The sequence below is a fragment of the Heterocephalus glaber genome, unplaced genomic scaffold (assembly GCF_053883595.1).
Source record: "Heterocephalus glaber isolate CG9 unplaced genomic scaffold, H.glaber_assembly_v1.0 deba00000621, whole genome shotgun sequence".
NCBI lineage: Eukaryota > Metazoa > Chordata > Mammalia > Rodentia > Bathyergidae > Heterocephalus > Heterocephalus glaber.
This window is the reverse complement of record NW_028258153.1, coordinates 31,256,993-31,273,735: the sequence shown is the minus strand read 5'-3', so window position 1 is coordinate 31,273,735 and position 16,743 is coordinate 31,256,993. Positions and strand designations below refer to the sequence as shown.

Genomic DNA, 16,743 nt, shown 5'->3' with positions numbered 1-16,743 from the left:
GAATTTGGGGAAAATCTCCAAGTGGACAGTTAAATGTGACATAACAATTTAACTATGTTACCAATATAAGAAGCAACCTCATTGAAAGAGGTGAGTTGGAAAAATTCCTAAATAATTTTGGAAATAAGCCAAATCTGTAAAACTCAATGAAAAAAAGAAACTAGACTCTAATTGGTAAAGATGGATCCAATGAAGGTAAAAGTAAATTCTAATATTGCTATAACTGTATACAGAAATTGAATAATTAAGTATATAGATGGCAGCTGGAGGGATCCAGGTCCCTCAATTTTTGGAATTAAAAGTGTATAAATAAGTAAGAAGAAACTGGTATGATCCCTATAGAAATAGACCTGGGGTGCCAACATTAATATAAACTCATGTTTAGCCTAATGCAAATAGTTACATGCAGAAATACATGTAAGTATATATATATAAATTGGTTAGTATACACACATATATTTATTTCCTTGCTGTGTTTGCTGAAAAAACATGGAAGCAATGTAATTTTTATAGTAACAACCATACATAGAATTCAGACCTTGGTTTCTAATATTGTTCCCAACAAAAAGGAATCGGATCATCTTGGAAAAATGGCTAATCCTAGGACAGGAAATATATAAGATGAACACAAACATCATATAATGTAAGAAACTAAGGAAGTACTGAAAAACTAAACAACGACAAAAAATGTACCAACAAACCAACAAATTATATGGCAATGGGACACAGAAACCAACTGAATAAGTTCTATATGGCCAAGGTTGGAAAAATTATTCAAAAATAAAATACTACTCAAAATATGAACTAAATATCTATGAATCCATACTGACATAAATAGTGAAGAAATAAATACAGAAAGAGAAGACAAATCCCTCATGTAAGAGTCCCAAATACATTAGGTAAATATTCTATCCTCAAGGAGATAAGACATGCTTCCCCACTCCATAAGTGTAAGCTGTACATAGTGACTTCCTTCCAAATAGCACAGTAGGGAAAGGCAGAAAGAAGTTTGGCTAAAGAGTTACTTCACAGTGCAGAGATTTAGCAAGCACTATCTCAGCCAAGTGGCCAATGTCAAACTCAATCATGATCAATCATCTCAATAGTATGTACCTCGACATGGTATGATGGAAATGGCATTTTGACTTTATGGTCTTTCTTTTAAAAACTTATGACCACAGTGTAATCATGAGAAAAATCTCAGACAACTGCCAATAAATTAGGGGCTATTCTAAAAAATATCTGAGCAAGACTTCTCAAAACTGACAAGGTAGACAAAAAGAAGGAAAATCTAAGAAACGGAGTTGAAATGACAACAAAATATATGGGAATCTGGAACAGAAAAAGAACCTTAGATAAAAGGGAACTATAAACTTTGATTAATAATAATGCTATGGGTTATATCCATATGTCCCCTCAAAGCCTCACTGGTGTGCCTTTTGGGAGTGACTGGATCATGGGTGTGTGATACTGAACTAGTCCCCTGCTTGGTTTAGCGTTGTTCTGGGTGTGGATAATGAATTTTCTGAAAAAGGGAGACACACCTGAGTGTGAGTGGCAGCAACCAATAGACTTGTAGTCTGGATAGAGTGAAAAAGGGACAGAAGAAGAAAGGGTTCTTGCTTCCTGCCTGCTGTGACATGGACTGTTTCTCCTCTCCCATTCTCCTCTGCCATGTGGCCCTGACATGGAGCCAGCTGACTACAGACCAAAACCTCTAAAAACTGTGAGCCTAAATATGTCTTTCCTCCTTTAACTTGTGGGCGTTGAGAATTTTGTCTCAGCAATGAGAAAGTAACTAAGACAAATATGTACCGATACCATTTCATTTTAACAAGTGTACCATATTAACATAAGATGATAGGGGAAACTAGGAACAGAGTATGTGGAAACTTTTGATACAATAACCTCAACTTTCTGTAACTGTAAAACTTTTAAAAGTAAAATTTATTTTAAAATGTTTATTAATCATCACGTGAGCTTATAATTTGTCCAAACCACTGAAATGACATTTAAGTATACCTGTTTCCTCTACATACAGAACTTTGGAACATAACTTAGTTTCCTCAAGTAGGAAATTCTAAAATAACCTAAAATGTTTTATAGAACTGTTAATTGTGATGAAAAATAGTAGAAACTCAATTGTGTAGACTGTCTTTTCCTCTTTTTCTAAGAGGTTAGTATATTGCACAATGAATTATGAATCTGAAAGTTGAAAAATAGTTTCCTGAGAAAGGTTTTAATGTTTAAGGTTGAATTGGATGCCTGCTGATATCAAACTTATATTTAATACTATGAAAAAGCCACACTCAAAGAGAGAAAATTTCACTTATTCCTTTTCCACATGGATTTTTTTTCTTGCCTAATTTACATAAGACTTCCAGTATTATGCTGAAGAGAAGTGGTGAGAGATGGCACTCCAGCTGTTTCTGACTGGAGGAAAAGCTGTCAGTTTGAGTTGATACTTGACCATTAAGGTTGGTGTTAATGTTAGGCTTTTTATATATCCTGTTTATTATGTATGAGAAGATTCTTTCTGTACCAGCTTTGTTGAGTTTTACTGATTAATGCATACTGAATTTTATCAATAATTTTCAGCATCTATTAAAATGATCATGTGTTTTTTTCTCTTTCATTCTGTTTCTGTGGTGTATCATGTTAACAGATTTGTGTATGACTCACCACATTGTACCTCAGGGGTAAATTCTACTTGGTAATGGTGAATTATCTTTGGAATGTACTGAATTATACCTGCTAGCATTTTAGTAAGAATCTTTGTGTCTATGTTTATCCTGATACTGGACTGTATTTTCTTTTTCTTGTAGTATCTTTGTGTGAAAAGTATTTTTGGTAAAAAGGTAATGCTGGCTTCAAACAAGATTGGGCACATTCAGTGTGGTACGGCCGTAGACTAATGCTGGCTTCATAAAAAGCTTGCAAATGTTTCCTCTTAGTTTTCTTTTGAGGGAATTTTATTCTATCGCTACTTCTAACAGATATTTAACAGAACTTCTAGGGAACTCCGGTATAAAATGTTTCCATCTACAAACAGAGATAAACCACCTTCTTCTTTTCTAATTAGATGCCTTTTATTTCTTTTTCTTGCCTAATTCTTCTGACTAGGACTTCTACTTTATGTGGAGAAGTGGTAAGAGTAGGAATCCCTGTCTGGTTTGTGACCTGAAAAGGAAATCACTCAGCTTTTCCACAATGACTATGACATTAAGTTTGGGGGGTATATATTGCCTTTTATTATGTTGAGACACATTCCCTCTGTATTAATTTGTTGTGAGTTTTAATCATGAAATTTGAACTTTTCACATACTTTTTCTGTGTTTTTTGAGATAGACTTTTCCTTTTATCCTTCATTCTCTTAATGTAGTAAGATACATTTACTGACTTTCATATGTTAAAGTATCCTTGCATCCCAAGGATACCTAATCGATTGAAGAGTAAGATCCTTTAATGTGTTATTGAATTTGGTTTTCAGGATTTTGTGGAGGATTTTGGCACCTTTGTTCACCAGAGATACTGGCATATAATTTTCCTTTTTTGTATCATCCTTATCTAGTTTTAATATGAAGATAATATTGGCCTTATCAAATGAATTTTATTCTCCTGGCTAGAACCTTTATGGAACATTCTGAGAAATAATGACATCATTTCTTTTTAAAAAATACTTGTTGATGGGGCTGGGGATTTAGCTCAGTGGTTCTGCCACCTGCCTCGCAAGCATAAGGTCCTGAGTTTGATCCCTGGTATCCGCCCCCCTCCCCAAAATTGGTGGCATTCAGCAATGAAGCCATCAGGTCCTGGGTGATTTTTTGATGGGAGATTTTTTGATTAATGATTTAATCTCCTTACCCATTACTGGTCTGTTCAGATGTTACATCTATTTACAATTCTACCAGGGTAGATAGTCTAGGACATAGCATAAGCTATGTTGTGCCTTGAGTTGTATTACTTCAATAAATCCAATAACAGAAGGGTCAATTGAGTCACAGATGAAATGTGGAACCTCTACTAATACCTATGTGAGAAATCCATGCCAGACTCCTGCAGTTTTAGAGTAAGACATGCTTTCTCCTGCTGATAATTCTTGCACATTAAAACACCAGTTTATACCTTGGCATTGAACCCCTATATGGATTAAATTTCAGAAAATGAGATGAGTGACTATGTGGCTAAAATTCATCATTAACTATCATCTATATGTATCACTCAATTGTAATCTCATTCAAACACATACAGAAAAAAGTTTTACCAGTTTTCTGGGTATCTTTTAGCCCAACCTGACAGAAATAATTAACCACCACAGATGTCTTAACTTTAGGTTAATACTGTTTATGGTTAATGGCTAGGTAGCAAGAACACAAGGAAATAAGAAAGAAGCCCAAATAGTTGGTGACAAGAAAGAATAGAATAAAGGTTTGTGGATGTAATTCTAGAAATATGCATAACCTGAGAGATACAAATGTCCACCAGGGATAAGAGACTGAAGGATGGATAAGAGACAAATCTATACATTCTCCTCTCTTTCTTGTGCTGGGCCATGGGCTTCAATACGTTTCTTGAAGGTTGAAGATGATCCCTCAATGTAAATTCATGAGTCTGGTTGGGGAGACATTTACTGCCAGTTACTGTCAGCGTTCTCTTTTCCTGCAGGTTGAAGGTGGTAATGACTTCCTCTTACCACTTGTCCCATGTACCTTGCCATCCTTTCTTGATTTCTCTCAATCTTACCTGCGCTTTCTGAAGATTGAGTTTCTTCAGTTGTCCTCATGTATCCCACTTTAGGGTAACATTTACTTTTTGCTAAAATCCCAATATATATACTCTATAAGGTGAGCAGCTTTCCTCTGATGTGCTCTTCAGCAAATACAATCATAAATTCCATGGGCACGGCAAAGTTTATCTCTACTAATCTTTGCTGGTCCCCTGAGATACAGAATGACACATGTCCCATATCAGATTTCCTATAAGCATGTTGAATGCATATATTTATTCACTACCTTTTCCCCACTAGGAATATGTACGCTGTCTATTATGACTAAATACACAAAGTCCCACCAGCCTTGTTGTGAAGGGAGGTGAGGAAGTGTAAAAAAAAAGGGTATAAGCACCAAATACCCACAAAGAAAGTAGTCATTATATATTGCAAACATGTACTAACAAATAAATAAATAAATAGAAGTAAAAGAATGAAAAATAATGATGAATACTATAGAAAAGCATAGCAACTTTTCATTATGTCCATGGAAATTCAAGACCATTCATTCTAAATTTAGTTAGATTATAATAGAAACCTATGAGAAACATTATTAAGATTTAAAAATGGCTTTCTGCTACTCAAAAACTTACCTTTTAGAAAAATTTGAAATATTTCATTTACAATAGTAAAAATTAAAATTAATAAGCCTATTTGTAAGTGTTTGCCTACGTATACACTTAATCTTATTAACTTGATTTGACAGACACCTAGAGAGGTGACTGGATTTTGGGGGGTGCTATCTCCTCAACTGTTTAAGCTATTGAGAAAGTGACAGCTGATGGGACTATTAAAAGGCGGGCCTAGTTGGAAGAAGTAGATCCCAGGGCTATAACTTTGAAGGGTGTAACTTTTCTTGAACTCACCCAGTACTCTGCTTCCTGGCTGTTAAGAGGTGAATAGTTTTCCACTGTTATGCTCTCCTACCATGATGTATCTGCCTTGGAGCCAGCTGACCATGAAATGAAACCTCTGGAATCATGAGCCAAAAGAAACTTTTCCTTTTTGTGTATGTCAGATATTTTATCCCACCAACAAGAAGCTAACACAGTAGTTAACACTGTGTGGTGCAGGGTAAAATGATAGATCAGGGAAGACAACAGGAAGACATAAAAATTTTTTTTACACTTGTAAGTCTACTTACACTTAACATGAGTGGACTTCTTCATTTGGTGAGTTTCTTGTTGTTTATTTATGTTGCAGAAAGACTGATTTTTTTATTTTTAAAAAACTTACTAGAAAAACTCAAGTATAGATAAAGAGCAAAATAAAAGACAATTGGAAGTAGGGAGATAGATCTTTCCCAAAGGTGATGGAAATCAAAAGATGAGGGAAGGAGGAAGGAGGGGAAAGAAAGCAGATTAAAAAAAGAATTAAGATGTGTTATGTACATGTACCAGCTCCACACAGGAGTGCAAACATCTATTGCAAACAGGTTAAAAAAAAAAAAGGAAAGGAATCACAAGATGGATGAAGGGAAGAGTGAGAGAAGGGAAGAAGAATGAAAAAAAGAAATTTGTACATGAACTAATTTCTCACAATGAATGTAAACATTATGAACTACAAGCATGTACTAACAAAAATGGTAAGAAATAAATTTATTAGTACATATTTGTGATACACACTATTTCATTGTGGGTATTCAATACATGTACATGATATACTTTAATTCTTAATCCCCCTGTCTTCCCTCCTCTCTGCTTCCCTCCATCTGCTTGTCCTTTTCCCATTTGCAAAAGATTTATCTCTCTGTTTGCTTTCATCTATCTTTTATTTTTCTCTTTACTTTATTTGTTCTTTGGATTTCTCATAAGTAAGAAACCATATGGTATTTAAGCTTGTATGTCTGATTTATTTCATTTAACATTATGTTTCAATTTATTTAAAATGGGCTACTAAATTATGTGATAGCCTGGGTAATAATAAATTTTGAGAAAAAATCTGCATCTCTGTTTCATTTTTTATTCCAAAATAAATTACAGATATTCAAAGACTTAAATGCTAAAGTATATAAATACATGAAAAATCAATTAAAGTGAAACTGCCTTTCAAAATATGATGTCAGTCTCAAAAACCAAAGGAAAAAAAGCCTGATAAATCTGACTGTGCACAAACTTAAAACTTATACATAATCAAAAATCAAATGAAAGTGTTGGTAGTCCTCTGGCCGATGAGGATCAAGGTCTGCATTTCAAGAGGGCATGTGGAGTGAATATTTACTGGGAAAGCAGCTGAGAGTGCTACATTTATGTAGTCTTATGTATAAAATGTGTATTTTCTTGGGGAATTTAGAATTTTTATTTGAAATGATTGGATCTCAAATCCTATACAAGTTGTTTATTTTTTAATATTGAGCAACAGATGTAGCCATACTTTTATTCTACATGCTCGCTACCAAGTCCTAAGGAGGTTTATTGGACTTTCTACTCTTTCCTCTACTTTGGCATGACCTTGAGAATCTCTCATAGTAAGATTCTCAAGTACTGTTATTCTACACCTGAACATGTGTACTTCCAGTTTTAACTTATATATTTGATGTTATTTTTCAACAAATTTCTAATCACGTAAGATATAAAATACTCATTCTTGGTTATCAAACAAAAACTAAAATGGTAAAAAGAAGGAAAACAAATGATTTTGATACAGTTACATGCATTTTGGTAAGAAATTTTTAGTCTCTCCACTTGTGAAACTATCTCTTAATCAAATATCCTTCAATAACATCAGTTTTTGAAGTTTTAAACTAACTCATATCCAGGAGATACATGATTTTTATCTTCACGATCATTTGCATGAACATTATATTTTGCTGTTTTTTCAATGTTGCTTCTTCTTTGAAAAGTATGCTTGCTTCTGCCTCCCATTTTCTCTCTCTCCTTTAGTAAAGTTAATTTTTATTATATTGCTGTGCTCCATTTTCTACTAATCTTTTTTTAATGTTTATTGTTTATATCCCCTCACCTGAGTATAAGCTAATTCAGAGCAAAAAATTTTTCTACTGTGTTCAACTAGTAACCAGAATACTGTATGTACTTAGTAGGTGCCCAATAAATCAATAAAAATAAACATAATTTGCCTGTGAGAATACGAATGTTACAATTACTACGGAGGCTAATTACACAGTATTTAACAAAATAAAAACTGCACTTCACTTCTAACTATAGCCTATTGCATCATCCACACAAATATGTATTAACCATTCTTAAGAGTAGGAAGGAGCTCAGAAGAGAGTCACAATTGATCTCCCCTTTTTAACTAAAATGGAAGGTTAAGAGAAATGTTCAAGTAAAAGTGATAAAGGATGTTAGGCAGATATTTCGAAACACAGGTGTTAGCAGAAGTGCTCAAGGTATAACGTACAGCCACATGAACATGTCCAAATTATTAAAAGAAATCAGTTGGTGTGCAGAAGCAGAAGCACTAAAAGGTTAAGTATATGTTTTCTCAACTTGCAGTATTTGGCGTAGTATGATGGCACAAAATGCCACATCCATTTCATTGACTACAACATGATTTTGCACATGCGTAAGTAAAATAAGATAGTAACAAACTGTAAACAAAAGGCCTTTACTGACACTGATAAAGACGTCTACCAATAAACAATGGACATTAGCATTCATGGTTAAACAGTATAGGGGATCCCTAAAGCCTAACTTGATTCTATCTATTTCTGTGCTTCCATTTAATATATGGGCCCCTTATAACATTCCTAAATCCATTGTAACACAAAGTGGAGAAGGAATAAAGAACTCACCAGCGATAGGTTTAGGTCCTGCATCTCTTGGGCGAAGGTGAAAGTTCCCTCATGGGACAGAGGAGGACAGAGGTCACGCGCTCGCACCCTACAGCTCCTGAGCGAACCACCTCAAGGTCCATGGAACTTGGTTTTCCCTCAGGAATAGGCCGAACACTAACCACAGCACTGGGCAACAAAGGCAAACTTTAACTCAGAAAGTCTGAAGGAATCTGACAGACCCTAAGGACAGAACGTCAGCAAAGTCTTCCAAATGTCTGCAGAAGAAACCTTGTGAGGTTATGTCCAGAACCCTGCAAATTATGGAGGCAAATGGCCTGCCCCCCCAACACTCGTGACTGTTTTTAGTCTCTTCTGCGCAAGTGCGTTCCCAGTCCCGCCTTCTCCGCCTCTGACACCTGGCCTCATGGGAAGAGCATCCCGGAACTTTCCAGACCACATAGGCAGCCATTTTGAGTGTGAGAGCGGCACAGGACTTGTCCTCCACAGGGCTCCTAACCTGCGCTGCAGCAAGGCGGTCTCCTGCAGGTGTGGGAACGAGAACACACGCATGCACACAGACAAACTCTCTCCCTCTTTCCCTCCCGCCCTCTCCCCCTCTCCCCCTCTCCCCCTCTTTCAAGAATTGCTCTCTTTCTCCTCTCCCTCGCTGTCTTTCAAGGACGGACAGACTAGCCTATAGCAGATGAGAGCCTAGCCAAGTGTGGTGGGCAGGCATGCGAAGTTTGTGATCCTGAGGTTGATCACGAACCGCCAGTAAGTGTCTGTGGCAGGGCTGCAGTGACAGCCTAAGCTTGTTGCCAGGAAGACGCCAGTAAACCCCAACCCTGTCACCTGGAACCAGGGATGAGCGGGTCATGTTTCAGCGGTACGGTGCCACAGATGACGTGCTCAGCCAGCTGCCAGGGACACATACCAGCACACGTTCCTGTGAGGTCTGGGTAACCGCCCGCATTGAAAGCAAAGAAATCAGTCGTGAGTTGGTGTGGTACGTAGCTGAAAAATGTCAGCGGTTTGTCCACAACCGTTTCCTTTTGATCATTCTGTGGATTCTTTTTCAAGAGATAAAGCAGTATTCTTAGGACAATGGATAAAGATGCATCCTGAGTCTTTTTAAGTGTTAATTTTCACTGAAGAAGCACTGCTCTAACTTTTCTTATATAAAATATTTCATTTAGTGAAGTATAAAAGAAAATATATGAAGCTTATTTTTAATATCTAAAGGAAATCTACAAAGGTTAGAGTACTTGCCTATCATATGTGAGTGCCTGGATTCAAATCCCAGTGCAACACACACACACACACGACCTCCAGGCTTTATAAGTACTGAATTAATTGATAATTTATAATGTGTGTAGGTAAAGTACAAGTGAATTGGCATGATTTATTCCTATTTATTCTGTGGTTTCCCCAATGTAGAAGACACAAGTAGGCATCCTTTGTAATACTTTGTTTCAACTAACTCTCAACAAGAGACATAACAGATTTGAACCTTATTTTTCCACATCATTTGTTTCTGAACCCTCAGATTGATCAGAATGTGGTGTTACACACTTCAGTGTCATATATGGATGGGAGTGTGGAGTTCAGCCAGGAGGAGTGGCAGGACACGGGTCCTCTCTGAGGATCCTCAGAAGATCACCAGGATGTGGTGCTGGAGAACTACATTACTTCCTCAGTGGGTGAAAAGGCCATAGTTGTGACTCTCTACAGGGCAATGTTTGTTCCTTTTAAAACTGCCTTTATCACAGAGTTATCAGTGGAAGATATGTATGACATCATTTCTTTTTATAATCTGATGAGAAATATATTAGTTGAGAAATATATTAGTTGATTACTATCACCAAAGTAGTGATACAGGATATTTCTTCACTCCAAAAAATTTTCTTTCTTTGTATTTGTAACTTTATAAATAAATACCAAGTGTTTGCAAAGTGACTGTGCTGTTGTCATGCCCTTTGAGAATATTTAAGACTTAAGTTTGCTCTACACTCTCATAAACACTTGGTATTGTACATCTTACTAATTTTAATGAATGCAGTCTGTGTCAGATTATATCTTGTTAGACTTCAGTTTATGTTTCACAGATGAATAATGACTAAAACCTCCTGTTCATTTGCTTGTGCATTCAAGACATTTCAGAGGGCAAGTTAACCTCAGTGACAGAGTATGCGGTATTTCCTGATGGACTCTTACATTGTAGAAGGAGTGAGTATATCTCCTTGATACTGTAGATACATTTCTCTTTTAATAAGGCCTGTGTTGCTGATTCAGTTTTTTTTTTTTTTTTTGAGACATGGTTTCAGTATGTAGCTCAGGCCGGCCTTGAACTCACTGTGTAGCCCAGGCTTGCCTCAAAATTGTGGTGATCCTCCTGCCTCAGCTTCCTGAATGCTGGGATTGCAAGCATGCACCACCATGCTTGGCAGCTGATTCAATTTTATAGTGATTTTTTGCTGTTATCTAGAGGATAAGAGGATTTACAATTTATAGGGCAAATTGAGTCTGCCCCATTACAGTATAAGAGCTTCAGTTTTGAAAAATGAGAAGTGGAAAAGTTAGTTATAGGTGATTAAATACTTAAGGGCCATCAAATATTGGAGCAAGGACTGTACTAGTGCCAGAATTCAAATGTTAGTTGGATCCTTTACTGATGCAAGAGGCTGGAATTTGTCATTTACCTTATTGGGACTAGATAATCCCTCTGAATTCCAGATATAGTTGAACACTTTTAACAGACTGGGAAGGGGCTCATCCCTTCTATGGAGTAACTGTCCATCCCTACATTGAGGTGCCATCATGGAAGACAAGTGAGGAGGATGTCACTTATATGTCACTAATATGATGCTTATATGATCACTTTCCCCAGAGTTTCTGGTGAAAATGTGGGACAGGCATTGGAATCCAGTCACTAAAGCTTATGTGTAAGTATAAGGGTTGTTTTTTCTTTTTAAAATTAATGTTATTGGTACATTTTAGGTATACAATATGACTTTCATCATTGGAAATTTGTACCTTTACATAATATATCTTGGTAGTATAAGGGTTTTTAAAGTACCCTATACGTGATGAGCTAGAGGTGTGCTGTTGGCCCTCAGTGGGTAAGGCCAACTGGGCATGACTTCAGCAAAAATTTACCCAACAGAATATGTTATTCAATCCTGTAACTCCCAACCATTTTACCCACATGTTTTTGAATATTATCAGTTAAGGTGATAATATCTACTAAAGGTGCTATACTAAAGAGAACAGATTTAACTTTCTACAGGCTATGGTTAGCCTCTATTCATTACTAATGGCCTTAACCAAAGACCATACCAGGGAACCGAAAAGTTTAGGTGGGAATCAGTACCCTATGTTATGGTTTGTATCTCACTGCCCCCTTCCGCCTTAGCTTTATGTGCTCATCATGGGGCTTTGGGGAGGTGATTGGATCCTGGGTGTGGGATACTCATAACTGTATTAGTCTACTGATGGGTTTATAGCTGGGTATGATGTTAGCAGGTGAAAAAGTGGGTAACTGTGGGCATGGCCTAGATTGCATATATATATATATATATATATATGTCCCTATTCTCCCCCTTATTCCTGCCTGCTGTGCCATTAACTATAGCCCTTCTGCCACCCTGCCTTTGAGCCAGCCAACTATGGGCTGAAACCTCTATAAACCTTTACTCCTTTACGTTGTGGGTGTAGGGTATTGTGTCTCAGCAGTGACAAAGTATCTAAGACACCCTTGTTACCTGAGTCAGCTCTGACAGGCTGTCACCCTTCAGTGCCTAGCCTAAGCCAGTACTGTGGTGTATTTGCCACCTGTACCGGGTAGGTAAAGGCTAACTGTTCTCATCAGGTAGCACCCACCAACAGTGTGAGAGCTTTAGGTGCTCTCTCCTGAGGTTTTCTGCTCAGAAGTTAATCCAATAGCGGGATACAACAAGGACACAAGCGTCCCTTAGCAACACTGGGTCAATTTAATGCTTGTGGTTAATTACCCCCATTAATCCTCTTTTCAATACTGTTATCTCCTGGAGAGGCCCTTTTAAATATGAATGCTCCCTGGAATTATGGGGATTTGACCATTGGTGTTCAACAGAACCAGCCAGTATTATCTACTTTTTGGAGCCCAAAGCACTGTGTGGTCTGCCAGGCGCCTGCCTCCATGACTATTGGGCCCCTTTGTAGGCATGGATGTGGATACCTGGCACTGGTGGAGATTGTAATCTAACCATACTAAGTATTGTAATTGCTCCAAACAGTTTCCCAGAAATCACTCAATTATGGACCCTTTTGTCCCTTAGGTTTCTGGTATAACCTCTGTGGTTCATCTTAGGGTTCATATTTAAGCATGAACACATTTGTAGGTTGTTTATCCTGGGGGAAGAGAGAGAGTCATTCTGTTGATTCTAGTTTGATATAGGTCAGGTCCGGTGTTGCTTGAAAAGAGGCAGTACCTGCTTCTGAGTTTGTCTTTTAAGAGTCTCTATATAGAGAGTAAGTGTGTGTGTGTGTGTGTGTGTGTGTGTGTGTGTGTGTGATTTTTACACTTGATCTTAGCCAAAAGGCTGAGAAGCTATTGTATGTGAGATTTTTGAGACAGGGTCTCACTACATAGTTTAGGCTGATCTTGTACTCACTGTGTAAGGCAGGCTTGCCCAGAACTCATGGTGATCTTCCTGTTTCATCTTACCAAGAGCTGGGAATACAGGCATGTGCCACCATACCATGCCAAAAAAAAAGTGTTACTATGAAATCCAGGGTAAGTGTGGTCTCTTCAAGTTTTTTTTTTTTTTTAGCCATCATTGCCAGTAAAGGGGATTTATATTTGTGGAGAGCCTCCTTAGAAACAACTGGGTAAATTTGGGAATCAATTCATCTTTCTTCAGACTTGCAAATATGTGTCACCTACCATCTATTGCCAGGTATATCCACCCCAACATCCCCAGGTAAAGCAGGAGACCTTTGGTTTCATCTAATGGTGCCCATTGACAATTTGCCCTGAATATTATAGGGTAAACTGGTGATCCTATGAGTGATAACAGTAATATAATATGAGAAGGCTTCCAAGCCATAAAAATTCCCATCAACATGGCACGTATCAACAAGCATCCAGAGCCACCTTTGTAGGTCATTCCCAATTTTCCATGCTGTTTGTAGCATCCTCATTAAAGACACTATTTTTTCATTCTCTGGCAGCCCCATTTAGGTGGAGCCTACTCCCTATTAGATACATTCCATACAGTCAGGCAGATGGTTACTTTATTTTATTCATTCACTCATTAATTCATTAATTCATTCAATCATTTATTCATTTGTGGTACTGGGGAATTAACCAGGGCCTTCACACTGAGCTACATCCTTAGCCCTTTTATTTAATTGTGAGAGAAGGTGCTGCTCAATTTACCCGGGTTTGCACTCGTGAAACTCCTGCCTAGTCTCCAAGAGTGCTGGGATTACAGACATGTACCTGGGCATTGCTGCCTCTTAACAGTTGTATTTGCCAGTGTCCCTCAAGTCAGCGTGAGAGCAAGTCCATCAAATACAGTACTCTGAGAGTGGCTGTTGTCCATTCATACAAAAAGAAAAGTGATTTGAGGTGGAGATATATGTTGACTTCCTGGCAGTGGCAAATGGCCTGGCTGACCTGGAAGGTTCCAAAGTGAATGTCTGAGGAAGTGTGTAAGCGTGCAGAGAGCAGATATTTCTGTCTTCCCTGAAGTCCACCAGAAGCTCTGCACTCCAGAGACTCTTAATACGCAGATGAATACAATGACATGGCTTTTGGCTATCAGGCAGCCTCTTTCATCACCAACCTGGTTTTTGTGCAAGGGCCATGTACACAATAGTAGAGGTAAAAGCTATGTAGGGTCCACAGCAAAGGACCTTATCAATTCTGACAGTTGTTGCCACAACTGAAGGCTGGCACTGGTGGTAGCAGAGATTGGCACTCAAGTATTGGCTTGGTGCCATTTATCATGGAGTGACATTTTGTCTTTATTAGAGTCAACACTACTCTGCATACTGGACTGCCATCCCTGCTCATAACTGTATCTAGTACTAATGAACAAAGACTTGTAGAATGCCTATTCACCAGTGTATTCCACACCATCCTGCCTCAGAAGGAGACTCATTTTCCTACAGAGGAGTTTTGACAATGAGCTTGTGGCTGTGCAATCATTGGATTTTCTAATCCACTCATCATCCTGAAATAACTGGCTTAATACAATGATGACTGGGCCTGTTAAAGGCTGTTAACTGCAGGGGCATAGCTAGTGTGTGTGTGGGAGTCCACCCAGGTTGGCACATTTTTAGGGGGCATCATTGGCCAAAGGGAAAATTGTATTGTCACAATTTACTCCATTTTAACAAGGTGAAAATTTGAGTACATGGAAAAAATATGTTACACCTGCCATTTATTACTCTTTTAAAATATTTTCTCATTTTTTACTAAATGCAGTCTTTGTGACATTTGTAACATTTTTGTAAAGGCAATAATAAAATATGGTAATAATTTATGGTTCTTTTAAACTATAATTGATGTTAAACTAAGGTTTCTTATGTGTGTCTCAATGCAGCACATGCCTATAATCTCAGCTGATTGGGTGGCTGAGTCAGAGCTGAGTTGCAACTTGGAGGCCAGGCTGGGCAATTTACTGAGATCCTGTCTCAAAATTTAAGAAAGAAAACAGAAAAGAAAAGGAGGAGGGTCCAGGAGATGTAGCTCACTGATCCTTGGATTCAGTCCCCAGTACCACAAAATGAATGAGTGAGTCATAAATAGGAGTTCAGCTATGCTGCTGGCTGGAAGAACACAATGAGATACAGACAGTGTCCTCCCATGAGGACATGTGAGCTCAGAACCAATGACACACAGTGCCACCTGTCCCCAGCATATGTGATGCTAAGAATAGAAGATGTAGGTGTGGCTCCTTTCATTACACCCAGTGATCCAAATACATATTTTGTGCTTTACATTAATGAAGCCTTGCTCTCTGTGATTGTGTGTCCTAAGGCATAGAAGTTTGAATGTTGACAGTTCTTTCTGGGGTCACCACAAATGCCCCATTCAATAGAAGCTGTGATTTCTACCTGACTTTTTGTTCTTCATGTCAGTGGCCCAGCAGGCAAAGGAAAGTATAACTGCAATGACTCAATGACTGGGGCTATAACTCACGGCATCAGGACCAGTGTCACTGGGGCAGTGTGCTTGGGACCCAGATCCAAACAAGATCCAAACTTTCACCCCAGCAGTGGGTTCCAAGGATCAATTAAAATAACCCCTATTGTGGGCTCAGACCCTGGGCAAGAAGGTCTGGGAACTTCCCCCTAAGCCAAATCCCACACTGCTCAAATGCCAATGTGGATGAGGAGAATCCAGCAAAGAGGACACCTTTTTGTGCAAAAACTTTCAATGTTGAACAGACTAATTATTTTATTATGTGTTGTACTTTCCTGTTACTTAATTTTGCTTGAGAGGCCTTCTCTATTCTTCTTTTCCCATAATTTTGTTTACTCTCATTATAGTTTAGATCTTTTGCACTTTAACTCTTGTTTGTGTAAGACCATCTTGTGCCAGAGACTCCTACAGTAAGTCTCTAGTCCCCACCTGCCCAGTGTGTGATGAAAGATTGAAGAAAAACTTAAGACAGAGGTAAAGAGAAAGTGTGAACTGGGGCGGCCAGTGCTCCTTTGGCAAAAGGCCAGAAGGCCTGACTCTTCCACTGAATTTTATTATTCATCACTTAGGGTAAAGGTGCATGTGTAGATATGCAGTTCGAGAAAGTACCGTGGAAACTAATGCAGGCAAGGCTTTAAAGAGAAGTCAAAGCATTTTCAAATTAGAAGCAAGATAGACAAAATACATGGTTGTAATTAGAGCATTGTCCTTCAAGCTATGAAGGCACTAATTGTGGGAATGGAATTTGGGTGCAATTATTCCAGCTTCAGCTAAGGGTATTATCTGGTATTAGCCCCACACCTTCATAGGCCATCACTCTGGTCTCGGCTGTGGCCGTTAGCAGGGAGGTCATATTAACCTGTACACTAGTACAGTGCTCATGAGATACTTCTGTGAGTCACATAGCTTCAGTCAGACTTGCTTCTTAAAGTCAGCCAATTGAGAGATTTAACTCTTTGCAGCCTGTACTGCCTACAGCATATTTTGGGCATAATTGATATTGAGAACTCTGGTACAAGAAGGTCTGGGAACTTCCCCCCAAGCCAA

General features: G+C 38.2%; 1 long non-coding RNA gene across 1 annotated transcript in view; it reads right to left on the bottom strand.

Moving 5' to 3' along the window:
- Window positions 1-9,108, bottom strand: part of LOC147829420 (uncharacterized) — a 64,645-nt gene extending 55,537 nt beyond the window's left edge. Inside the window, exon 1 of the long non-coding RNA XR_015449220.1 lies at window positions 8,523-9,108. This is a non-coding gene — a long non-coding RNA (uncharacterized LOC147829420). The remainder of the gene's footprint in view (window positions 1-8,522) is intronic.
- Between the last annotated feature and the right edge of the window lie 7,635 nt (window positions 9,109-16,743).